General features: G+C 38.2%; 1 protein-coding gene and 1 long non-coding RNA gene across 9 annotated transcripts in view; one reads left to right on the forward strand and one right to left on the reverse strand.

The window, feature by feature from the left end:
• The window catches only part of RUBCNL (rubicon like autophagy enhancer), a 160,930-nt gene that overhangs the window by 22,592 nt on the left and 112,242 nt on the right, over window positions 1-26,096 (forward strand). The gene's annotated exons all lie outside the window — the stretch shown is intronic.
• Window positions 1-26,096, reverse strand: part of LOC103106674 (uncharacterized) — a 45,126-nt gene that overhangs the window by 18,291 nt on the left and 739 nt on the right. The window contains exon 2 of the long non-coding RNA XR_008911416.1: window positions 24,317-24,381. This is a non-coding gene — a long non-coding RNA (uncharacterized LOC103106674). The remainder of the gene's footprint in view (window positions 1-24,316; window positions 24,382-26,096) is intronic.

Below are 26,096 nucleotides of genomic sequence, written 5' to 3' on the forward strand. Positions count from 1 at the left end.
CCTGCCCTCCCTATTGTTAGATTTAAAATAGTTTTGAGCATTAAATTGTTGTAGATAAGAGAGTGGGAGCCATAAACTGTGATAATTAAAATGTTTGGGAGCAAGGGAAATATATATAACAATTATGCCCACTGAAATATGTTTCTACTGTGTCTTGGGTTTATATAAATATAAGATGGTCGCCAGGGAATATATTCCCAATTTATGAATATGCCCAAGCCAACTGGGTTTTATAGAGAAATTTAATTTATAATACACTGATTAATCAATAGAAAAAGAGAGAAAGTAAGAAAGGAATAAGAAAGAAGGGCCTCAAGCCAATAAGGCCTAGACCTCAGTCCTAAGAGATAAATCAGTTAGTTGGTTTTATCACTCACCCAAGATCTCTCTAGGTAAGGATTCTCATGCCAACCTCAGGCTCCACCTTCAAGAGAGCCTCCTTTCAAGAAATGTTTCCAGAGAATTCTCCTCCTAGCTCCTCCTCAGTTCTCCTTTCACAGCCTCCTTCAAAACTTCTCCAGGAACTCTCCCTCCAGGACCTCTCCTCTCAGACCTCCTTCAGAGCAACAACTCCTCAGAACAAAAACCTCCTCCTCTCCGTCCTCAGACCCCCTCTATCTTTTAAGCCAACAATCTAAGTTCCCTCCCCTCAGTTCTCACATCTACCAATCACTGTCGATATCTCCCCTGTGCCAATGGTGGCTCTAGCTTAACCCAGGACTGCCCAGAGATCTGGCCCTTTTGCACATGTCTGTTGAAGATCATATTCTCAAATAATTAAATCTTGATCTTTGCTGCAGCCCTTCCTAAATCCTGTTACTCTGAGTAGAGTGGAGATTGTAGTTTCCAAGATCTGGTTCTGTCATTCCAAGTATCTCTATTGTATCAATTCTAAAATCAATCATGACTCAAAGAACTTCCTGTTCTATGCTTAAGCATAGGTCAAAGCCCTTTCCATTGTTTAGCAAAAGGTTTCTGTCCTAAAGTAGTCTTAAGTAGGGAGGAGAAGGATCCTCCCATGCCAAGGAGTTTCACATTCCAATAGAGTTCTTACTATCAGTAGGAAATTTTTTCAAATATGAAATTTCCCAATGGTGAAATTTCCAACATTCATAAGTCTAAGAAATTTTAAGGTTTATACTATGGCTGATATTCCTCTACTACATGGGAATTGTCCTCAAGTGGTTAAGCAATTGGGGCTCAGGGGTAGTATCCATTGCCCCTATTAGGAGATATATCCCATATTTGGATATTCTGTCATTTAGTCATTTTTGTATTATCCAGGTTTTGATTGGGTTAATGAGTGTGTTAGCCCCATAATGAAACTGTGATATATTATTATATAGTCAAGAATAAATGACTTCCAATTCTAAACTCAGAGCCCCCCCAAAAATGAGTTTGCTATGCCCACTTTGGGGGAATATAAGAGTATCACTCAGAACCTGGAGCTGGAGCTCAGAGACAGAACTATGAAAAAAGAGATTTAACTGTTGAGAGAATTATGACAATAATGATGAATAATAGTCATACTAACATAATGATAGTTAATATTTACATAGGACTTTAAGGTTTGAAAAGTGTTTTATATATGTTATCTCACTTGATCTCCACAATAATTTTGTGAGATAAATGCTATTTTTATCATCCTTATTTTACAAATGAGGAAATTGAGATCGAGAGAAGCTACCTACCTTGTCCAAGAGTCAAACAACTAGGAAGTATTTGAAGTAGAATGGAGGAGACTAGGTTATCTTCCCAAATCTAAGATAAGGATTTCCAGGGCTTAATACTTTCAAATTCTGAGAAGGTAGGAAATGACATTCCTTGAGATATACTTATTCTAAAAGGCTGCCAAGGGGGCAGTTGGGTAGCTCAGTGGATTGAGAGCTAGGGAGGTCCTGGGTTCAAATTTGGCCTCAGACACTTCCTACCTGTGTGACCTTGAACAATTCACTTAACCCCCATTGCCTAGCCCTTACCCCTCTTCTATCTTGGAACCAAGGCACAGTATTGATTCTAAGACAGAAGGTAAGGGCTTTTAATAAATAAGTAAACAAATAAATAAATGAATGAATGAATGGACAAATAAATAAACAAATGAATAAATAAATAAATAAATAAATAAGCAAACAAATGAATGAATGAATAAATGAAAGGCTACCAAAGTATGTCACTGGCCTAGAGGCTAGATATAGTCCTTCACAATATCACCTAGAGAACCAGTAAGAGCTGTCATGTAAGGGAACAATTCCTAAAAATTAGATCTACCCTATGGGAAAGAGTCTGCCTCAGGAAGTAGTAGGTTTCCATTCACTAGATTTTTCAGGCCAAAGCTGGATACTCCTTTGTTGGGGATATTGTAGAAGAGAATCTTGTTTAGATATGAGTTGGCTAGATAACTGCTTAGGTCTTTTCCTTCTTTGAGATTTGAGACAGTATGAATTTTTCGTGAACCCTGTCTCTTCTTGATTCCTAGGTCAGCTTCATTTGACTACATTTCTTAGAATGACACAAGCATGTGGATAAAATCAAATATGTGGAGCCTTCCCAAACTCATCCCAGTGGGAAGAAAAGTTCTGACATCTGATTTCTATTGGACCCGTCAGATTTCTTTTAGACTTTGTGTATATGGATGTGTGTTTATTTGAAGAACTGTTGTTACTATTGTGTTTCAGTTGGGGAAAAAAAACAACAAAAACCACTGTGAATCTAGGATGTCAAAATGGTTGTATCTGGTTGGAGGAGAAGAGAAAGAGGGTGCATGTAGGTGTATAATAACTTTAACCTTGTAATGAACTTTCTAGAATGTGAACCATTCCTGCATTTTGACTACCCACCTAGGGGTAAGTTTTCAAAGGGGTACAAGGAATTGGCCAGTCATAACCCTCCAAAAAGGGTTTCTGAGCTAAAGCTCTTTGAAAATGAAACCATATTATTTTATTGTGAGTCGATCTGGCAAATGCACTCAGAGTCAATATATTGCTTGTCTGGATTCCAACAGCAACACTTGCAGCCTGTGGTCACCTCTAGGTCTCCTGACTATGTTCGAGAATGGCATCAGATTCCACTGGAGGTACCCGGCTTTGATTTTCTCCTGCCAGAAATCTAATAGGTCCCAACAACAGCACTGGACAATTTAACATAACAGTGATTAAAAACACATTCTCTCTAAGTGTCTCTGGTGTCTGATAAGCTAGGGGAATGGCGTAGGATTGCTGTAAATCCACCCCATATGCTGTTTTCCAAGTAAGATCTTGCCTTCATCATTATGCTGCTCTCCATCAGGTAGAGAAAAAGCATAAAGGAAAGTCTGTCTTGATTCTCTCAGTCATACCTGCCCTTGATGTTTGCATAATGGGAAGGGATCCCTTGAGAGATGGAGACACCCTCCCCCTTCCAATAAAATCCTTTGTAAAAGGCTAAAGATAATTCTGTAGCCCCAAAGAAGCTAAATCAAATGACCTGACAATGATGGGCTGTTCTCAGGCAGCATTATTAGTTGGCAAATGACCCAGTAGAAGAAGAAGCTGAGACAGCTCCAGATATCTCTTATAGCACCTTCTGATCTCAGTCAATATTATTATGGTTGGCTAAAGGTTTTGTTACCTTTGAAAGCTGTACTTAATAATAGAAACATGTATATTACATTTTAAGATTTATAATATACTTTCTTTACCATAAAACTTTGAGGTAGCGAATATAAATATTGTTATTTCCATTTTACAGATGGGAAAGAAGACTAGGAGAGTTGAACGAACTTGCTCTGGGTCATACAATTCCTAGGTGAAGGAACTGGGTTTCAAATTCAGGCACCTATTTTGACTACAGATCCAAACCTTTCCCCAGTAGACCATTTAGCTCCACCATTCTCCTCCACTTCCCCAACCCTGAATCAGTCTTGCAGGGACAAATTTTCTTAATATATCCAAAATGAAAGAAACTTTGGATTATGCTTGAATTTTTAAAATTGAAATTCAGACCTGGAAAGTATTTTAAAGTACAACTTTGTGCCTTTATCTCACAGATGAGAAAAACAAAACCAAGAAAAGTTAAGTAAATTGGGGTCTCACTGCGAATTAGTAGTGGAACTCCATGTCACTAGAGTCCCAAACTGGTACTTTATTATTCTCCTTTATACTATTAATACTGTGAATTGAAGATGCTGGCAGATGTTAGGACAAAAAATTATCACCAGGTTGCTAAACCTGGTTGCTTGTCTGAATTCCAGGGAATATTGCTCCTGAAGCGATGTGTGCAAAGGGAGATTCCTGATTGGTGGAGAGAATGTTGAGCATGTTAAGTTTGAGTAATTGGGCAGGGGAGGGGGTGTCGAGGCAAGAGTTTCTTGGAAAGACATGGTTCAGAACATAGTCTTTTGGGGAAACAGATAGGAAGAACTTGGAGGCTGTAGACAGAGGGGAAACTGGTTCTTCAGCATATGCCTTATATCTGGACATTCATGGCTTACATGGCAGGAATGCATGTTACAAAATAAAAGACAAGAATGAAATTTAACCTGCAGTCAGATGGACTTACCCTGTGATGCCTGTCATTTTTATCAGTGCTGTGATAATTGGCACTAACCAATTCATTTCATTTTTTGCTTATATTTGAAACCCAACCATACAGGATTAAATTCAATGCAATAGTAAGTTATTAAACATTTATCATATGCAAAGCACTTAGGAAATAAAGAAAAAATAGTCTCATACCTCGAGAAGCTTATATTTTCTTACAGGTTGTGGGTAGGGTGAGAAAGACAGGATAGAGCATGTACCCAGATAAGCACATACAAAGATAAGCAAAGTAATATAAAATCCTTTTAAGAGGGAGAGGCCAATCAAGAAAGTCATCCTGAAGGAGGTGAAAAATAAGCAATGTGTTGAAGAATATTAGCATTTCTACTGATCAGAGGGGAAGAAGAAGAAGTTCTAGAAATAGAGGACCATCTTTGGAAAGGCATGGAAGCAGGAGATAGAATACATTGTATGAGGAACAGCTAGACATCACTTTTGACTGAAATTGAGAGTTCAAATAGGAGTATTCTAAAAATAAGACTAATTCCCCAAATTGGGAGAATACTTAAGAGGTCATTGAAATATTCTGTTTTATAGAGTTCTGTGCGAATGGAAATAAGAAGGGAATATAATGCAGAAGTAACATAAATGAGACTTGACAATTGATTTGTGATAGGAGAGAGAGAGATATAAAAATAACTTCAGAGGGACTGGAAGTATGGCGACTTCAACAGAAATAGAGATACGATAGAAAAATATAATTAATTCTATTTTATAAATTTAGTGCAAGCTCTATATTCAGTCTCCAAATTTGTATTCACACTAGCAGGTTGGATCTCCAGAGCGTAGTTCTCTGAGGGTATTTGATATGTCTTTCAAAAACCCCTATCTAGTGTGTTCCTCCAATATTATTTAATATGTTAACATCTCTCCAATATCAATTAACCAATTATTAATTAAGCATTAACAACTAACTAATTAATTAATAGGTTTTACAAAGAAATATTTTTTGAAAGGGTATATCAAAAACCCAGTCCTTAGACCCTAGGGAGAGTGGGCTCAAAATTAAAGTGGTTGCTATAAAATGATCCTCTTACTGAGATTATTTCTGGATATGGCATAGCTGATGGTGAAGTTCTTACTTGCAAGACAGAATCTTGTTAGTTCGGGTCATGCAGATCATGTCCTAGGGCTGGCTCCTTGCCAGACTTGGCTATTTGTTCTAGTTCTCGAAGGAGAACTTTGAAGGCTTCTCTGAGCTTTAGAATCTCACCAGATCAAAATTTGATCCATTCTCTCTCTCTACTATTCACCCAAGATTAAAAAAGCATAAATACACACAAGACAGAAGAAACAGAGCATCACACCTTCATTCAGGGAAACATGACAGCCCCGTTAGTAATTAAGACAAGCAGCAAAAGGCAACAAACAGCCAATGCAGCTTCTGTTGCTACTCCCTCTTCCTCTATCCAGAAGTGTACAACAGTTTTTCTCTCACTTGAGAAGAGACTGGTTTTTTGTCTTTCCAAGCTTTTTGCATGCCTACTCAGTTCTTGCTCAGCAGCTAATTAAGAAGCTTTTTTTTTTTAAACACCATACACTATGACAGTGACAAGAAACAGGAATTCTTGTGATTGTCCTGGAGTAGAGAAGAAGGAGCCCTTCTATCATACATTTCTGGAAACAGACCCACCTAGGCTTCGTGTGGATCGGCAATATTGAGCATGTTGCCTAAGCTCTAAGGACTGGCCTCTCCCTGGTTTTCTAAGTTTGAGATACCTGTGAGATATTCAGGTAAAGCCGTCTAGCAGATACTTAATAATTCAGAATGTGGACTTCAGGAGAGATTGAGACTAAATATATAGATGTAAGAGTCCTCTACAAAGAAAAAGAAAATTGAATCTTTGGGAAGTTTTAAGATCTCCAAGAAATTAATATATAGAAAAACCAGAAAAGAGATTGGGGCAAAACCTAGGGCAACCACCTCAATAAGCGTATGATGATGCAGCAAAGGGATTAGACAGGACTTCCACAAGCCAGGAGAGGACCAAAAGAGAACAGTGTCAGGGAAGCTAAAGGAAGAGAAAGTTCTAGAAGGAGAGTGATATCGTCAAAAGCTGCAAAGAAATCATGTAGGATGAAGACTGAGAAAAAAAGACCACTGACTTGAGCAATTAAGAGATTATTGACAACCTTGGAGAGAGCCATCTTCAGAAGAGTAGAGAGACTGGAAGCCAGATAGCAAGAGAATGAGAAAAGAGTGCAAGGTTCAGTAGCAGGAACAAAGGAGTAGAGATGCTTCTTTTGGATAAGAAAGACTATATAGAATGGTAGTTTTAGGTGATGGCAGAGTCAGGTGAAGGTTTATACAGATTTACGTTACTTAACAAGCACATTCATTTTATCTAACATTAAAAAAAAATAACTAGTATTCTTAGCAGAAGAAAGATAACTTTTCTTCCAGTATTGGGCTATTTCCTTTACCAAACCCTAATCAGTCTGGGGCTTATGTTCCAAGTGTTTATACCATTGAATCGCATTCCCTTCTGGGCTACAAAGATGAACTCTGGTTCCCTCTTGTGGTCATATTTTTGGGGGGAAATTGATGGGATGACTGCTGGAGGAAATTGTCCATTGAACAGAATTTTTAATTCTCCTAGGATTCAGATCTCTCTGGTTACTCCATTTATATTGTTGCTACTTCTGAACAGAATGCCATGTCTCTGTGAATCCCTAGTGTCTTTCAAAGGACAGCTCAGATGCAACCTCCTACACACGGTCTTTCCCAATAACCGCCTCCATTCCAGTTGTTAATGCCCTTTCTCTATTGATATTACTTTGATGATTTACTTCTCTGTGTGCATACATCACCTCCAATCCCTCAGCCAGTAGTATGTAAACTCCTACAAAACATTTTAATTTTGTCTCTGAATCCCTAGTACCTAGCACAGTGCCTGGCCCTTAGGTGCTAGTTAGTGAATGGTTGTTGCATGGAATTCAATTATTGTTGAACTGTCAGCTTTTTTGCTCTCCAACAAACCTCATGTGTTTATAGTTTTAAAAAAATACCATCTGCTAAATATATCAGAGTTTTCTTATTGATTGGTTCAGTTGTAATTTCTCTTTTGTTTACAGCAAGAGTTTATTTCTAAAGTTCTATTGGGTATTCTTAAAGCATATAAGGCAAGGTAAGGAAAATCAGGAATCTTTGATTTAAAGCTGGATGCAGGACCAAAGAATTAATAATCTCTACTCACAATAAGTTTACATCCTAATGGGGGGAGACATGGAAGAAATTAAATGTAGGGTTTGACTAAATATGAGTATTCTAAAGTAATATTGTAGTTGCTGATTTAAAATATTGTGGCTCAAGTCAAAATGACCTTTAGTAGCTTTTATTTACAAAGAGTGGAAAGAGTGAAAGTAGAGAAATGTAAGAAGAGGATAGGGAAAATGTGTAGCCTAAATGTTGCTCTGGTGTCTGGCTCAGCCCTGGCAGGCCTCGGTAACCCTCTGCCAGAGGACCTGGTGGTGTCTTCAGCAAGGGTTCCACCAATGCAACTTCCTTCAGGAAAGGAAGGCCTCTCTAGAACTAATTTCTCCAGAAGCCAGGAAAGGAAGGCCAGCTACTCACTCACCCAAGACAAAGTCCAAAAAAGAAGATCCAGAGCAATCCTCCAAGAAGCAGTCCCAGAGCCAACGTTAAGGTCCAAGCTGAAGGGAAAGTCCAAAGTCACCTCCAAAAGCCAAGTCACCAGGAGAAGCTCCTTGGACAGGAAGTTCAGGACTTTTTATGGTCCTTTTTCCACATCACTTCCTGTCCCTTCCTCCATTTTATAGGAATCAATTGCAGTCTTTCAGTTTGCTTAGCATTGCCTAGGGGGTGGTCAGTGGCCTCTGGAGTTGTGACCCACTTTAGTAAGTGACTTGCAACTCTCTTACTTAGTGTTAAGTAGGGGTGTTGTTTAAATTTTTATTTGATTAACTTAAAAACTGCTGATTGATAGACAAAGAAAGTTTGATTTACGCTTCACAGACAAGTAGCTATATATTTTTTCTATATAGTTATGTATCTATTTCTCTCTCTCTTTCTCTCTCTCTCTCTCTATGTTTGTATGTATCTATACTTATATGGTATTGTGGTATTTGTATTGCCCATGTAGGTTATGTATCTCTTCTCATGGCTTTGTCTAAGTGAGATTCACAAGTGAAATCCTTTGAATAATATCATTTAATTTACATATAATATACCTTTGAAATCTCACCCATTCCTCTTCATTAGAGATTTTGATTCCTGTTGGAAGAGGGGCAGGAATATGGGACCAGGAAGGCTGGTCTGATCTTATCTCTTCTATCTACATCCCACCCCTCAATATCACCATTATTGAGGAAATGATTTTTAGTTTCAAGTTACTTATCTGGTTACTCTTCCTTAATGGCAAAAGACTAACCTAAACTATATCCAAAGGCTGAATTTTTTTCTCATAAAATGCTAGTTATACAAAAGAATATTGCAAATAGTGATTATCAAGTAAATCCATTTAGGTATAACAAACAGAAAGCAGATAAACTTTGAATATAGCATACACAAAGTAAATGAGTTCTACTTGAAAGCAAGGTATATTAGCTATCAGAGATCCTGAACTCCCCCAGAGGGAAATTCCCTTTAGTTTCTAGGATGGTAAACTGGAAATTGGGACATATTAAAGCTCTTATTCCTCTACAAGCATGCTTCATCCCAATGTCTTTCACTTTCTCTAAGGTCCTCTCCCTGAAGAGAACTTGGAACTATATATTTCTTGTCCCAAACCTGGAAGCCATAGGAACATCTCTCTATTCTCTAGCATTCTTCTGCCCCTTACAAAAGCTTGGAATATTGAGTCCTCATTCTTTCCCACCTAGGTCTCTGTCTCAACTAACTTTTTAAGAAACCCTTACCTTCCATCTTAGAATCAATACTGTGGATTAGTTCCAAGGAAAAAGGATGGAAAGGGCTAGGCAATGGGGGTTGTGACTTGCCCAAGGTCACCCAGCTAGGAAGTGTCTGAAGAACCAGGAACTTCTTGGTTCTAGATCTACTGAGCCACTTGGCTGACCTTTCCCAGATCACTTTTGCGTTGTCTAAGCTGACCTCAACCGGATACTCTGCTTTTTCCCTTAAACTCTGGTGGAGTGCTGTCCATGCACCATTTCCTGGCCTGGTGACTCTGTTCCTTGGTTTGCTGGCCCAACACCAGCAAAGCCTATTTTCCTCAGCACTGGCAGCTCCTACTTTTTTCACACATGTAGTTCAGTATTGCAGGACAGGTGATTCTGGGTTATAGCTCTGGGTAAACTTTTGCTCCTGAAAGGCTGTGACCAATTTGGCTTTCATAACCTGAGCAAACTTCCACCCCCTGAAACTAGAATCTCTACAGCAGTGCAAAGAGGGGAGGGGAGAACAAAGCACAGGGGTGGGTTTTGGTGTAAACCCTGTCCTGTCCTTGGATCTGCTGGTGCCGCCTCATTGCCTGTAGTGTGGGAAATACAGGAGAGGTGTTGAGTGAGCTCAAGGTATGCCATGAGCTGGATTTGGGACTTTTATTTGTCTTTTTACCTTCTTTTAGATTCTGGGGGTCCTGGATCGTGGAAACAGCTGAAGGTGCTTTATGTTCGGCACCTGATTTCTCTCTTGGAGAGGTCGAAAGGTCTTGGGGTTTAAAGCAAACATCTAAGTCTGCCATTTTGTTGCTCATGTGATCCAATGTCAGGACTGTTTTCTACCATTATTTTTATTATACCCAGTGCTTGACTTATTGCCTAGCACATGGTAAATACTTCATAAATTCCTCTTGTCTATCTGAATGTCATTGTTTTAGGCCAGAGGATATGCAGAAAATCTTTCATCTTAGATGTCTAAAAAGCTTCTGGACTCATTAGCTTGATATATGAATAGAAAACAGTGTTTCATGTTAATGGATTTCTCAGCTTCATTTCCAAAGAGTTTTTTTTTTAACCCTTACTTTGTGCCTTAGTAACAACTCTAAGACAGAAGGGCAAGTGCTAGGCACATGGGGTTAGGTGACTTGCCCAGAGTCACACAGCTAGGAAGCATCCAAGTTCAGATTTGAATCCAGGTCTTCCCAGCTCCAGGTCTGGTACTCTATCTACTGAAAATTTCCAAAGTTTAGCTGTGTGAATACAGGCTAAAATGAACTGAGGGGAAGAACTTAAGTTATTAGGATAATAAAAGCAAAAACAGACATCTACCAGAAAGGAAAAAGAGGGGTCTGAATTACTCGTACTGGCTGACTACACTGAAAAAAATCACTAGATGAGTGATCACTCAACTCTTTGCTTTGAGTAAATATAGCCACAGTTAAAGGATATGAATAGGCAATTTTTAAAAAAAGAATTGCAAACCTCCTACAATTATGTGAAAGAATCTCCCAAGTCACTAATTAAAAGAAAAATAGGAACTAAAACACTATCTCATCTCATATCTGCCAAATTAGCAAAGATGATTAAAAAAAACAACAAAAAGCAGAGAGACACACTAGTATTCTGTGGGTAGAGCTGTGAATTTGTCCAGCCATTTTTCAAAAATAGTTTAAAACTATGCAACAGAAGTCATGACACTATCCAAACCCTTTGAATCACGTACTGGCAATGTATCTCAAGGAGGTCAAAGGAAGAAAGTCTTCATATATAATAAAATATTCATAGAAAATCTCCCAATCAATGCAGAGAAAGAACTGTTGGAGTCAGATGGATGTGGCTCAAAAACATACTATCTTGAACATCAGTGTATTTATGGTTTTATTTTGGGGTCTTGGCTTTGTATGAGTGTGCTCTTATAATAATAACCAATATAGAAGTGTGTTTTACATAATAAGAAAAAATTAATTTAAAAATGTTAAATAGCAATAAATAAATAGAAAGAAAAGCTGCCTAGTGTTTCACTGAAAGCTTTTAATAAACAACATAATGATGCAAAGAAAAAAAGAAACTCTTCCATCGATCAACCAATAAATATTTATTATGTACAGGCATTGTGATTAGCACTGGAATACCAAAAAAAAAAAAAAGGCAAAACACAGCCCCTGCCCTTAAGGAGCATACAATCTAATGGGGGGAAAACATGCAAAAAACATATAGAAAGCAATATATAAGCAGGATAAATAAACATTTTTATTAATAATTAACAGAGGGAAGGCACTAGAATTAGGAAGTTTTGGGAGGCTTCTTATAAAAGGTAAAATTTCAATTGAGATTTAAAGAAAACCAGGGAGGTCAGTAGTTGGAGTAGAGGAGAATGAGCATTCCAGGCACAAGAGACAACCAATGAAAATGCCAGGAGCTGAGAGATGGAGTGTCTTATTTTTGGAATAGCCAAGAGGTCAGTGTCACTGGATTGAAGAGTGCATAGTGAGGAGTAACATGTAAGAAGACTGGAAAGGTAGGAGGGGATTGGGTTAAGAAAGATTTTAAATGCCAAACAGAGGATTTTATATTTGATCTCAGAGGGAATAAGGAGCCACTGGAGTTTATAGAGAAGAGCAGTAGTAAAATCGCTTTAGTGATGGAATGGAGGATGAATCAGAGTGGGAGGAGATGTGAGGGAGACAAACCCAACTGTAGACTATTAAAATAGTTCAGATGTGATGTGATGAGGGCCTGCATCTGAGTGGGGACAGTATCAGAAGAGAGAAGGGGGCAACATAGAGAGATATTCAAAGGTGAAATCAGTAGACCTTGCCAACAGATTGGATATGGGGAATGGGAGATAGTGAGGAGACCAGGATAACTCCTTTGTGAGCCTGAGGGACTGGAAGGATAGTGTGACTTTCAAGGTAGGAGGGGTGTGAGTTTAAGGAGGAAAATAATGGGTTCCATTTTGGACATGTTCCATTTAAGACTTCTATAGTTAATTAATTCTGACGTGTTGCATAGAAAGTCAGAGATGTGAGACTAGAGATAAGCAGCGAGTTTGGGGTGATACAGGTAGATTTGAGAATTATCAGCTGTTCACTGATGTTTTCAGTCATGTCCAACAAGGAAAGACCAACATGAAGTTATAGTGAAATGAACAAAATTAGGAGAACATTACTTTAGTAACAGAAATATTGTTTTAAGACATATATATCCATCTCCAGAGAAAGAACTGGTAAACAGAAACAAGGAGGATAAACATATACATATATATATATATATATATATATATATATATTGGTCAAATGATGCTTTCTCTAGTGTGGGGAGGGAGAAAAGAAAGGAGGGAGATACTTAGGAACTTTAATGTAACAAACAAACAAATAATTTTTAAAAACCCTTACCTTCCATCTTAGAATCAATACTATGTATTGGTTTCAAGGCAGAAGAGCAGTAAGGGCTAGGCATTGGGGGTTAAGTGACTTTCCCATGGTTTCCTCCAGCTAGGAAGTGTCTAAAGTTGAATTTGAATCCAAGACCTCCCATCTCCAGGTCTTGTTTTCCATCCACTGAGCCACCCGATTGCCTGCTACATTTTTTTTTAACAGGAAGAAGATTGAGAGGAGAGAAATTAGAACAATTACTGTAGATAGCCTTTTTGAGGAGTTTAGCCATAAAAGAAAAAAAGAAAGATATAGGATAATAGAAGAATCAAGGATTAAGGAGACATGGACATATTTGTAGGCAGTAGGGAATGGGTCAGTAGATAGGAAGAAATAAGTGTTGGAGTGGAGATGGTAGAAGCAGTACTTTGTGGGAGGTGACGAAAAGGAATGGGATTGTTTGACCAAATAAAGGGGTTAGCCTTGGTAAGGAATAAAACCACATCACCATGTGAGACATGGATGAAGGAAGACATAGTAGAGGAAGAGGGAAGAAGAGGGAGCTTATGGAAATTGGTCTCAACTTGTTCTCTAAAATATGAGATAAGAATCTCATCTGAGAAGGTGGGAACAGAGGGAGTCATAGGAGACTTGAGGAGGAACAGAAAGGTTTGGAAGTGCTCTGATGGAGAATGAGATAATGAGTTGATGTGGCAGATATAAGAAGGATTGCCTAGGAATGATGAGGGCCTTGTTAACACTGTGTAACACAAATTTATAGTGGATCCAGTATTTTAGGACATCATCAGGACTTTGACTCTCTTCAACATTAGAAACACAGATTCTCCTCTAATTGCCATAAATTTAGATATTTCCTTCCAGAGGGACGTCAGGTCAAGTTAAGAAGCATTTATGGGTCAGTTAGGTGGCTCAGTAGATGGACAGCCAGGACAGGAGAGGGAAGGTGCTGGGTTCAAATGTGACCTCAGACACTTCCTAGTTCTGTGACTCGGGGCAAGTCATTTAACCCCAGTTGGCTAGTTCTTACTGCCTTGGTACCAATCCATTCTAAGACAGAAGACAAGTGTTTAAAAAAAAAAAAAGGCTGTCATGCCAGCTTGCCCTCTACTGGAAAGGTTTGGGTTATCTAGACACATCCAGACTGATGGACTCATGTCTTAAAAGCAAGCTTAGCTTTGTTTGCCTACACCCTGTAATGTTTAAATTAATTTCTTGGAGTTACTGGATGTTAATTTAAATTTTACAACCCACAAAGTTCCTTGGTTCTTTGACCCCCCGTTCCTTTTCATACCAACACAATACTTGTATGGTTCTTTCCCAACTCCATGTACTTTGTTAGAATTATAGTAACAACAGAAAATTTGGATTTATTTGATTCTATTGCCAGAAAGGACCAAAGCAACAAAAGTAATTGAGACATCTGTTTCCTGCCTGGAATTTAACAGAATTTCACCAGGTGATTTCATACCCCCGCTCCTGCCCCCTAATAACAATTCTCAAGGACTGTGTAGTCTCTAATCTGGGTCTAGTAATGCTAGCTTTCAGACTAATGAAATCATGAGTCTGGAAGAGATCTATAGTCTCCCATCTAAATGGAATTTGCCAGACTGGATGAAAAGCTTTTCTTTGTCTAAACCATGAGAAATTGGGCAGCCTTCCATGGTGTCTTCTGGAGGGCTAGAAGGAAATATTTCTTAGAGAATGTAACCAAATCTTACTTTTTTGGTGTCACAGGATTTAGAGCTAGAAAGGGACCTTAGAAATCATCCAGTTATAGGCTCGAAAAGAGGTGAAAGGAATATGTTGACTCACACAGCAGTGGGACATAGACCACGGTTGAAGAGCATTGATTTCTTCTGACTGACCTTTTATCTTCTATGGAGCTAGGAAGCCGTAGGATCCTGGACTAGTCTCAGGGAAAAGGTCTTTAGGCCTTTTGGGGGGAAATGCCTCCCTAAACAATTCTCCTACAAGACAGATATTGTTCCTACTACATCTAGCTACATTTTATTTTCATTGATATATTTTGGTTTATATCACCTTCATTTTTGACTATATCCCATACCTTCCCATACCTATCAGGCCACATCCTGTAACTAAGAACAAAAAAGGGGGGGTGGGTAAAACCAATGAATACATCAACTGCATCTGAGCAGCACATGCAATATTAGAGTCATTCCCCACTTCTGCAAGGCAGAGGGGGAAATTATTGTGCTTCTCTTCATTACTCTTTGAAGTCATCCATCCTTTTGGTTCTTGAAGGACTGGGATGCTTCATGATTTTCAACCATATGGCACCACTGACAGGTATTCCAACCTTCTCTCTTCTTCCTAGTCAATTCTAGAAAGCTCTCCAGTGACTACTTCACACACACACACACACACACACACACACACACACACATACACACACACGTGTATATATATTTCATCTATGTGAATATATGTATATAATCCATCAACTCAAGCAGCTGCTCATCTCCTGCATGTCATAGTCTAAACCAGTCTATGCCTTTTTGATATTGACTAATAAAAAGCTATTAAACAAAGCTATCACTCTGGATATTTCTAGCAAGGATTTTTGTATGAAAGACCTGGTTGGAGGAGAGCATATAAAGCTTCCTTTATTCTATTAAATCTAATTTTAAAAAAGATACAATCAAGAAACAATAAACAGTACAATCTTGTATTCACTGTACAAAGATATGATTTGTAGAAAATCATTTGCAAAACCTGTGTGTTTCTTTCTCATATTTTACTAAAATGAAAATGTAAGCATAAGAATGAGTGATTACTGAATTCTTCTTGATCACCATTTTGGGGACTAATGTCATGTGTGATTTTCCCCTAAACCATTTGGTGTAATCCCCCTTTTCATTAAAATTGATCATTCATTACTTTCAAAATGGTTTTACCCCTCTTCCATGTGTATTTTGGCCCACCTGCCCTTCCAGGCTTCCATGTTCAGATGCAACTTTCTTATATAATATGTGAAAGATTCAGTACAAATATGATATTTCCACTGTCATGAATGTAATAGAAATATTAACTGACAGAATTGTTCCATTTTTCATGTGTTTGTTATTTATCCAGTTTCATTTGTAAATGCTCTTTACAAAGTTCTAGTTTACTTGGATTTCCCACTAACTTTTCCTTCCACAGCTCTCTAACATTTTAGGAAATGATACTGCTCACAGTCTTTCCATTCTCCTTTGGAGCATTGCATTCTGAAAATGATCATTGTGTCTACCTGTTTAGAGGTACAGTGATGTGGCGGTTAGGATGCCAGATCTGCAATCAGTAAGACTTAGGTACAAAAGTTTTTTGCCAGCTGTACGACTATAGATAAATTACTTCACATTATTGGGGGCCTTGGTTTGTTACCTATAAAATGGGAATTATGATATCTATCTAGTGCCTAGCTCAGAGCTTTGGAGCTCATTTGAAATACTACTTATAAAGGGCTGAAGAACTACATAAATGACAGCTATATACATTTTGGCAAGAAGATCAAATGTTTCCTGGTTGAGATGGTTTCTGGACTCTTTTAGTCTCATGCTGTGATTATTGCTATGGATTTATTGAATAAAAGTGTTGTTTTAAATCACTGGGCTTTTTTCTTTTGCCATCCAAGTCTCGTGACTAGAGATAAATTAGCTAGAGCTATTATACTTGGACAAGATTATAAATGTTACATATCTCTACCCCATCCTCACTCCTCTGTTTTCCTACACCTCATCCAGACATACTCCTGCAGAGGGAAAAGGAGAGAGAAAAGACAGAAGCAGAAAAATAATTGATAAGGATATGATGGGAAGGCAGGATTTGTTTCTCAAAAATTATGTAGCATATAAAGAGAAATGGACTTATTTGGAGAAGTCTAGGCAATTTTAAATTTGAAGTTATTTGTGGGGAAAGTACTATTTTTCATTTCACTTTGAATGTGAGAAGTGAAAATTTTACAAAATCTACAGAACTTTTCCTTCTTCTTTGGTGGAAGAGTTCTCCAAAACTTGGAAATTCTGACATAATGTCTGAGAACTATTCATTTGAATAGATTATCTTTAAGGTCACTTGAGCTTTGAATGTCTTGGACCTTAACAGTACAACCTTAGTTGTAGATCTATTCAGAATAGAGACCAATCTGAGAATAATCTGCATTTTTCATTGTCCAAGTCTCTTTATCTCATCAGCTTCCTCTGATTCCAGCTCCTCCCTACACATGCATATAAGTAACCTATCTGGTATCTCATTCTTGCAACAAATATTTATTTAGCACCTACTATGGACAAGGGATCCTGGTAGGAACAAAGATAATGGCATTAACCTTTTCTTCAAAGAGCTTACAATCTAGTTAGGAGAAATAAGACAAGTGAACAAATATTTATAATTTTGAAGTAGATTTTAAGTGCCCTCAGAAAGGTACAAAGGCTATAAAGATTCCAAAGAGAGAAAAAGGGAAAAGGGAAGAGAAGCAAGTAAGCATTTATATAAAGTCTACTATGTGCTTGGCATTGTGTTAAACACTTATTACAAGTGTTATCTTATTTGTTCCTCACAACAATCCTGCAAGTTAAGTGCTATTATTATCCGCATTTTACAGCTGAGGAAACTGAGGCAAATAAAGGTTAAGGTGACTTTCTTGTAGCTAGTAAGCTTTTGAGATTGGATTTTAATTCAGATCCTCCTGACTCCAGTCCCAGTGCTCTATCCATTGCACTGTGTAACTTCAAAATCACAAATGGTTGAGGTGGGGTGGGAATCAGAGAAAGCTTCTTGAACTGGATACTGAAGGATAAGTTGGATTTTCAGAGGGTAAATGGTAGAAAATATGAACAAAGATGAGGAGGCAGAATATTTCAGAGTATATATATTAATAGAATATATAGCATTTTAATTTGGTTGTAGTATGAAGGCTCACAGATGCATGTGAGATAAGACTGGAAAGGTAGGTTTAGGCTAGAGCAAGTCAGGGTTTTAGTGTGAGGCTAAGGAATTTATACTTTATGCAATAGGTAATTGGGAGGGGTCACTGAAAATTTTTGAACAAGGGAATAGAACGAACACAATCATAATAACACTACAAATATATGTATATGTAAAAAAATTACAAAATACTTTTTTCATAACAACCCTGAAAGGTAGGTAATATAATCAGTGTTATTCTCATCGTACAGATTAGGAAATTGAGGCTTATATTCAAATTGTCCTGATATGACACTGGCTACCTGTTAGACAGGTAGCTAAAATTTTTCCTCAGTTTACTGAGAGATCCTTAAAATGCCACAGTCTGAACCTGCTTATTTTAGTTCAAGACTGATTTCTGTTAAAATACAGATTCCTCTGAGAAGAGTAACACTTTAATCTGTTAGCAAGCATTTATATCTCAGCATAGAGGTACTAGAGAAAAGAAGAAGGATCAGAGAGAGCAAATGTAGAAAAAAATAGAGGCAAAAAAAAGTATGATTCTTTGGTAAACAATAAGAAGTACCTTAGGTGAGGAAAACGGGGTGTATGTATAAAGTAAGCATGGGTTAATACCAAGATGAACTAGAGATATCAAAGCAAGGAGAAAAATGTAAACTTATATGTATTTCTGAGATTTGAGATAATGAGATGTGATTGGAATAAGGTTCTGAAAGGGTCTATTTTATTCAAAAGAAATAGAAATAGTAAAAGGTGGGAAGGATCAATGGAAGAACTTGAGTATTAAGACAATTAAATTCAGGAACCAGATGGGAAGTATGGCACAGAACATTTTGGGGAAGAATGCTAGTTTTTTGTCATTGGGATATTTGACAGATTACCTAGAAAGAGGAAATTGATGAGGAGTTCTAGAAACATCACAGTATGGCGTAAGGGATGATATTTTAGTGATTGGGGAATTTCTCTTATTCATGTATCTGCTTCAGCACTCCATGCCAAAAGCAGAACAGTTAATGATTTCTTGACTTCCCTTCATATTAATTTCATTCTTCCAAAGGTAGAGACACCAAGAGGAAAAAATCTCTGAAGCTGATTCTTACCAATTAGGAGCATGTAAATTCTGGGTGGAAATGATGGAAACCTTGGGGAAAGTGAAGTAAAAGTAAAATGTAAATGTAAAGTAGAAAGCAAAAAAAAAGTAAAGTGTAGGAAAAGTAAAATATAAAAAGCAAATGATGAAAACTCATTTTAAGGTTTGTGATTAGATGAAAACTGAGGAAATTATGATATGTATCCTAAATTTTGGAAGAGGAGATTACAAAAATTCATATGGATTAAAATTCTCTAAGGTGTTAGTCCAGTTCTCTAGAATTAAATCTTGATGACACAAAGGGAAAATACTCCAATGAATAAGAAAAAGGAGAGTGGCCTAAAGAGAATGATGTGAATGAATAGGGAACTCACCAGTCAACTTTGAAGGGAAAAAAAAAGAATAGAATATGGAAGGAAGAACAGTTCATGGAGGATGAAGGCAAAAAGTGTGATGTGGTCCTATAAGAATTGTATCAGGAGAGCTAAAAGGAAAAGGGATCTCTTTATACAGGCCAGATGCTAGAAAACTGGTCCCCTGGGGAAGAGGACAAGAACTATTTTCTGAGGAGTGACAGAACAAAAGACGATGATTCTGGGATTGGTTACAAAAACAAAGCTCTGGAGGACTATTGGGCTTTGAGGAGCTACAAGAGTCAGATGTGGCAAACAGTTATTTGGCTAGGATTTCTGGGCGGAGGAGCAACATAGCACCAAGTTACTTCAGAGGAGAGCAAATACTCGCCATCCCAGTTGTGGGAGTACCACTCAGGGAAGTACTTTAAATCATATAGATCTCTGTGGATAGCACTCTCCTTGGAGAAAGGGCTTTGATTTTGAGAGACTTCAAATAAGGATCCTTTTTGTGGCCACTAACTTGTAAATAAACCTCTTTAGTGTTCTGAGCCTTGTAAGCCTGCATGTTTGAAAAGAGAGGTGACAGCTACCATTGGGAGAGTGCCAGATACCGGTGTTCCTTTATCCTTTGGGTGGAAGTAATGAGCTAGACTGACTAAAGTATACCTTTCGTGTTGATTATATCCTCTGACACAAAGGTTAAAATAATAATGAATGAATAGCCCCATAGATAGGGTAAGTGTAAAAAGGCAGCATGATATAGTGGAATGAGCATTAGATTTGATGTTGTAAGATTTGGGTTTAAAGCAAAGTGCTGATACTTTCTACGTTTATGACTTAACCTATACCTCAGTTTCCACCATTGTATACTGAGGGGGCTGGATTACATATTCTTTAGTATCCCTTTCAGCTTTACAGAGTCCTTTACATAGGCAAACATCTAGCCTAATTTATTTCTAGCATGGAAAGCAGTTTTTAACATGTGACATACAACTTAGATCCCAGAATTCCTCCTAGATTTCCAATAACAATAGATGTGATTTGTAGGCCTAATGTGACCAAGGAGAATTTTGAAACAGCTACTTGGTCTTCATCTCTATACCAGTGGGGGGTCTTTTTCCTTATTGACTTCAAGCAAAAATTCATAATATCAGAGAAGAACTCACTTAATCTGACAAGCTTCACTGAGTACTGTGATGATTGGATTTGGCTCTCCCCTGATTGTAACAATGAAGGTACTTAGTTCTTCCTTGATTGTGAAGATTAAATTGTAATCCCCTGTCTATTTGTTGATTTAATCCCCAAAAATGTAAGCACAGTACTTAAAGTTGAGTGGGAAGATCTGCCCATGTTAGATCTAATCACCAAAGGTGTAAATATCCCACTTAATCATGAAGTAGGAGGTCTGTAACCCATGTGTGTGATAGTGAGTAACAAATTAGAATCCACTAACTGCCTTCTGGGTAGTCCTAGAGCAGAGCGTCAGCTGTGATTGGTAGATGTGGAATTAGGGGAAGTGATGCAAGAAAAAAAGGTCTTTAAAAGAAAGAGACAAGGGCCTGAATGAGGTTGGCGGGTGGTGGTGGTGGTTCTTCTGGGAAATTTGAAGCAGTTCTACTGGAGTTGAGGCTGATACAGAATCTGCTGATTGAACTAACATGTGATGAGTGTAAAAGCTGACTTCCTTTCCTTGGCCTTTCTGGAGGTGTCAGCCTCCAAGAAAGACCCATCTTCTTGAGACTCCTTTCCCCTGGCTGGGGCCTTGGAATTGCTACCTAGCTCAGAGGAAGCCAGAGCGCTCGCTCTCTCTCTCGCTCTCTCTCTCTCTCTCTCTCTCTCTCTCTCTCTCTCTCTCTCTCTCTCTCCATTTTTCTTCTCTTTCTCTCTTCCTTAATATCTTCCCTCTATTGTAAAATAAACCACCATAAATTCCATTTGACTTTAGTAATTCAAATACCTGGCAACCAATTAAATAAACTCAGTCCAACCATAAAATTAACAGTACCTTTAGTGTATTCAATCATGGTACTCCTGTAGGTAAGTTGGATTTGTTCTACTCCCCCCTGCATGCATTGTCAGCATAAGGGAAGGAGAAAGGAAAGAGTACTTTTAAAGACTATACTACATGCCAGGCACTCTACTGATACCTTATTTGAGACTCACAACAGTTCCGTGAGGTAGGTGTGAAAATTGAAGCAGAAAGAGATTAAGTGATTTGCCCAGAATCAAATACCCAGTGTCTAAGACTGGATTTGAACTTAGGTCTTTGTGAATCCTGGTCAAGCCTTGTCAACTGTCCTATCTAGCTCCCTCTTAAGTACTACATACTTAGAATATGTAGAGATCAATGAAAAAAAGTCCCCTAATAATTCAGGTCACCTCAATTGGTGATTACTATTCAGATGAATTTGCTCAGACCATTGGTCTCTGGCCATATATTAGTTTTATCAGTCTGTGGGAATTTTTGGTATGTAGCCAAATGCAAGCAAATGTAACCTGGCAAACTGCCCTCCTCTAGGGTATTGAGGCCTAATCATTGGAAGTGCCCAATATATTATTACTGATTTTTCCAGGACTGGAGCTAGCAACCCAACTGACATATTGATGGAGCAGAAAGCCCTTTACCATATATGATTTCAGAGGTCTCAGAGGGGCTTTTTGTCTCCAGAAGACTTCACTCTCTTTTCATATCCCAGCCCTGATTTTTCTCATTCCTTGTCATTTGAATAAGCATTCTCTGAAATTTTTCCAGTCTCTTCCTGTCATTTTCAATCTGGGCCCAACAGTCTTCAAAGAATGGTTCCTTAGAGAGAGAGTCACCCATATTTGGATAGAAAGGAATGTGAGGTATCCCAGATTGGAGATAACAGGGCCATAAAATACCAGGAACCTGATCATGTTTAAATCTATTTTCTATATATGAGTCCTACCCATGTCTTATCTCATCAGGAGACTGAAAGAGTAAGCAGCTGGAAGCAAGCATCTGTTTCAGACTTGGAGAGAATATGTTATGGAGATTACTTCAGGATTGTCTGTCAAAACCTGACAACATTATACTGACAAAACCTATGGAAACAAGGCTGAGCACCTATATTTTTAGAACATGAGGAAAGCAAAGAGTCCAAAGGCAATCCTTACCAAGGGACATCTGCCTTAATATTTTTTGCTACCAAACAATAAAAGCTTCAAACCAGAAATCTTAAGTTTCTGTGGAGAAGTTGATGGAAAATTTATTATGATAAGATTAATTGGTTCAAATGATGAAATATAATCTTAGAAGAACTTTATCCAGTGAAGTATTCATTGAGCTCATTGTCATTTCCAGACACAGGGGTATATAGCAAGGGAATTTTGCAAGGTTGACTGATAGTCTTCAAACGAAGATTCCATAGAGAGCAAGGACTGGGTCAGCATTCTAAGGCAGTTGGAAAACTGGGAACTGTCTCTATCTCTGGGTAGCAGACATAGAGGGTGTGTGGAAGTGTCTCTCTGAAGGAAACCAACTTTGGAACTGTCTGGTAATTGGATCATCTTTAAGGAGAGGTTGAGTGAGTGATTCCCCACACACTGGTGGATGGTGTGTGTATGTGTGATCCTCCTCCCTTCTTGAACCTTGTGAAAACTTTACAACTTGTGACTGAAGCTGACCCAAAAGGAGGACTCTGGTGTTATGAGAATCTGGGCCCTGTGGACTTTACTAATCCCCTTTATTTTTTATTACCCTTTATTTAGTTAGGTTAAGGTTATTTAGAAAGGCTAAGATTTTAATATCTAGGTAGGTTAGAAATAAGTGGCTCCCTTATTCCCTTTCCCTTCCTTTGTCCCTTTAGCTAATAAACCTGGTGTCTGTGTGTGTGTGTGTGTGTGTGTGTGTGTGTGTGTGTGTGTGTGTATGTATAAAGCCTCTACTGAATCCTTTGTATGCCACCTGATGGAAGTTAAACAGAAGGGATCACGTGTGGCAAACAAAGGATTCAGTAGAGGCTTTATCCCTGTGTGAAGATAGGATTAACTCTCCCTTGACTATTTTTAAATTAATCAACCAAAAACTTTAACACCCCTCCTTAACACTAAGTAATGGAGTTCCCAAGTCACTTACTAAGGTGGGTGACAATCCCCAGAGGCAACTGACCACCCCCTAGGCAGTGCTAAGCAAATTGATAGAGTGTAATTGGTCCCTGTAAAGTGGAGAAAGGGACAGGAAGGGATGTGGAAAAAGGACCATTAAAAGGCCTGAACTTCTTGTCCAAAGGGCCTTTGGCTTGAAACTTCAGCTTGGTACTTGGACTGGGACTTTGGCTCTTGAACTGCTTCTAGTAAGACTGCTCCTGGATCTTCTCATTTGGAGTATGTCTTGGGTAAGTGAGTAACTGACCCTCCTTTCCTGACTTCTGGAGAGATTAGGTCTGGAGAGGCCTTACCCTCTTGGAGTGTAGTCCTTGTTAATTTACCACAGGGTCCTCCAGCTGAGGGTTATCAAGCAATTGTTGGGGTTGCTCTGGACACCAGAGCAACATTTAGTGTGATAGACTAGACATTTTCTCTACCTTTTTTTACATTTCTCCACTTTCACTCTTTCTACCTCTTTGTAAATAAACTACTAAAAATAATTTTAACTTGAGCTATAATATTTTTAAATCGGCACCACCATATTATTTTAGAATTCTCATATATTTAGTCAAACCCTAAATTTAATTCCTTACACCTGAAATTTTATATGCTTATAGAAATGAGATTTCTTTCATTCTGTTTTGCAGCAACAGAAACACCACTCTCTCCAAAATTGTGAAATAGATGAAATCTGCCTTCTGTACATTCCTAAAGTCTCTTTCAATAACCATCTCCCTCTCTTTTCCTTTCCACTTTTCTCACAAACACTCTGATTCACTTGGCCCTCAATGTCCTCCTAGGCAGGATTTTTTTACTGCCCTTCTCCACCCAGTCCAGCTCACTTTAGTCAGGGTCACTTTCCTCATGTGGTCCCACTTCCTTAATCCCATTTCCCTCTTAGTCACAGAATCAGTGTATTATACCTTGAATGACCTTAGAGATCATTTAGTTCAGGTGAAAGTACACTGAGTGATGCTAGAGTATGAAGTTTCAAAATCCTACCTCTTATGCTTCCTTGTGTGTTCTTGGACAAATCACTTTACCTCCTCATGCCTCAGCTTCATTCTCTGAAAAGTGAGGGGAGTTGATGAGATGACTTCTGAGGTTCAACTCTAGATCAGTGATCTAAACCAACCCCTTCATTTCCTTGATGTGTCAAGTATGTAGATGAGTTTCTCATCTCATTCTTGGGGATGTGTGTTCAAGAGAGGATCTGATTTCTAATATAAGTGGAAATGCATGGCTCACAAGGAGAAGCAATGATCCTGAGCTACATGTAGACCTAAATAGATGCCAAGGATATGCTGATAAATGTTTAACAACTGTATTTTCGAAACAAGCAGCTGTATTCATGATGCAGTTTTACATTTACTCTAAATTATTAACATTTTCTCTATCTCTTCTTAAAAAGCCTTTTTCTTTGGTCTTAGAATTGATACTAAGTATTGGTTCCAAGGCAGAAGAGCAGTAAGGGCTAGGCAATTGGGGTCAAAAATTGCACAGGATCACATAGGTAGGAAGTGTCTGAAGCCAAATTTGCACCCAGGACCTTCCCCATCTCCAAGCCTGGCCCTCTGTCTATTTAGCCACATAGCTGTGCCTAGACCATCAACAAATAAATCAAATCTGACTTATAGTGTTTGCAGGTTTTCAGTGTGTAAATACTGACACTTGGAAATTAAACAATTAAGTCTAGGGGACAGGAGTTGGCTCTGGAACACTCCTGAGGGAAGCTCACTTAGCTTTATTGCTTCTGTAGGGAACCAGATGCATGTAGGAGCTAGTGCCAAATAGACATTAAAATATTGACAGCTCCATGATGGCAACAAGCAAGTTAATGGAGCTTACTGTTTGCTGGCATTAGAGAGACTTTTGTAGTAGGGAACCATATTCACCAAGGAAAAACTCAGACCTGCCTCTTCCCTGCAGACTATTTAGGTCAACAGGAAAAATGGAACCCATCAGCAGGGAGGATTGCTTAAAACCTTTTGGAAGGGAGAGTAGTTGTCCTAAGAGTTAAGAAACAAACCTGTCCAAAGCCTTTTGTCAGGTTAAAAACAACTTGTGTGTATTTGAAATCTTGTTTACCCTAGTATTTAAATGGGAACTGAGGGACATTTCGGGGAGAGCAAAACTAGTCAGAGAATGACTTTCCCAGGGTCTACCTAGATGGGAGAATACATCATAGAGATTTTGTTAGAGCCTTAAGTCAACTCCAAGCATTTTTCTGGGTAACACAACAAGCCGAAAAAAGATTTTGTGAGAGGCACCCCAAAATGGATCCAAGTTATTATGTCAGATGTGGGACCTAATGGACCCATGGATCACACAGATTAGGAAACTGTGGCTCAAAGAGGTTAAATGATTTATTTAAGGTCAAACAACTTCTGCCTATGCCCATAAGCTGCTCTGCATTTTTAATGTATACCCATTCAGCATATGTTTTTATTTTTTCCCCTCACAAAGTGAATTGTAATTTAGTTGAATTCTTTGAATACTGTTTAGCTTTCTCCTGCTTAGCAGAATATGTTTAAGTATACTTTGTCTTCCTCTTGAATTGTTTTAGGAAGGCGGTATTTATTTCTACTCTAATGAGAGTCACCTGCAAGCTTAAAAAAATTAATTTTATTCATTTTTTAAACTTTCATTTGCCCAGTGTTTCTTATTCTCTTGATTTTGTTTATTTCAGTTTGCATAAATCTTTCAAAATGTCTCTATTTCTTCACATACATCATTTCTTATGCACAATAATATCCCTTTGCATCCATATGTCACAGTTATA

This window comes from Monodelphis domestica, chromosome 4 (assembly GCF_027887165.1).
Source record: "Monodelphis domestica isolate mMonDom1 chromosome 4, mMonDom1.pri, whole genome shotgun sequence".
In the NCBI taxonomy this organism is placed as follows: Eukaryota; Metazoa; Chordata; class Mammalia; order Didelphimorphia; family Didelphidae; genus Monodelphis; species Monodelphis domestica.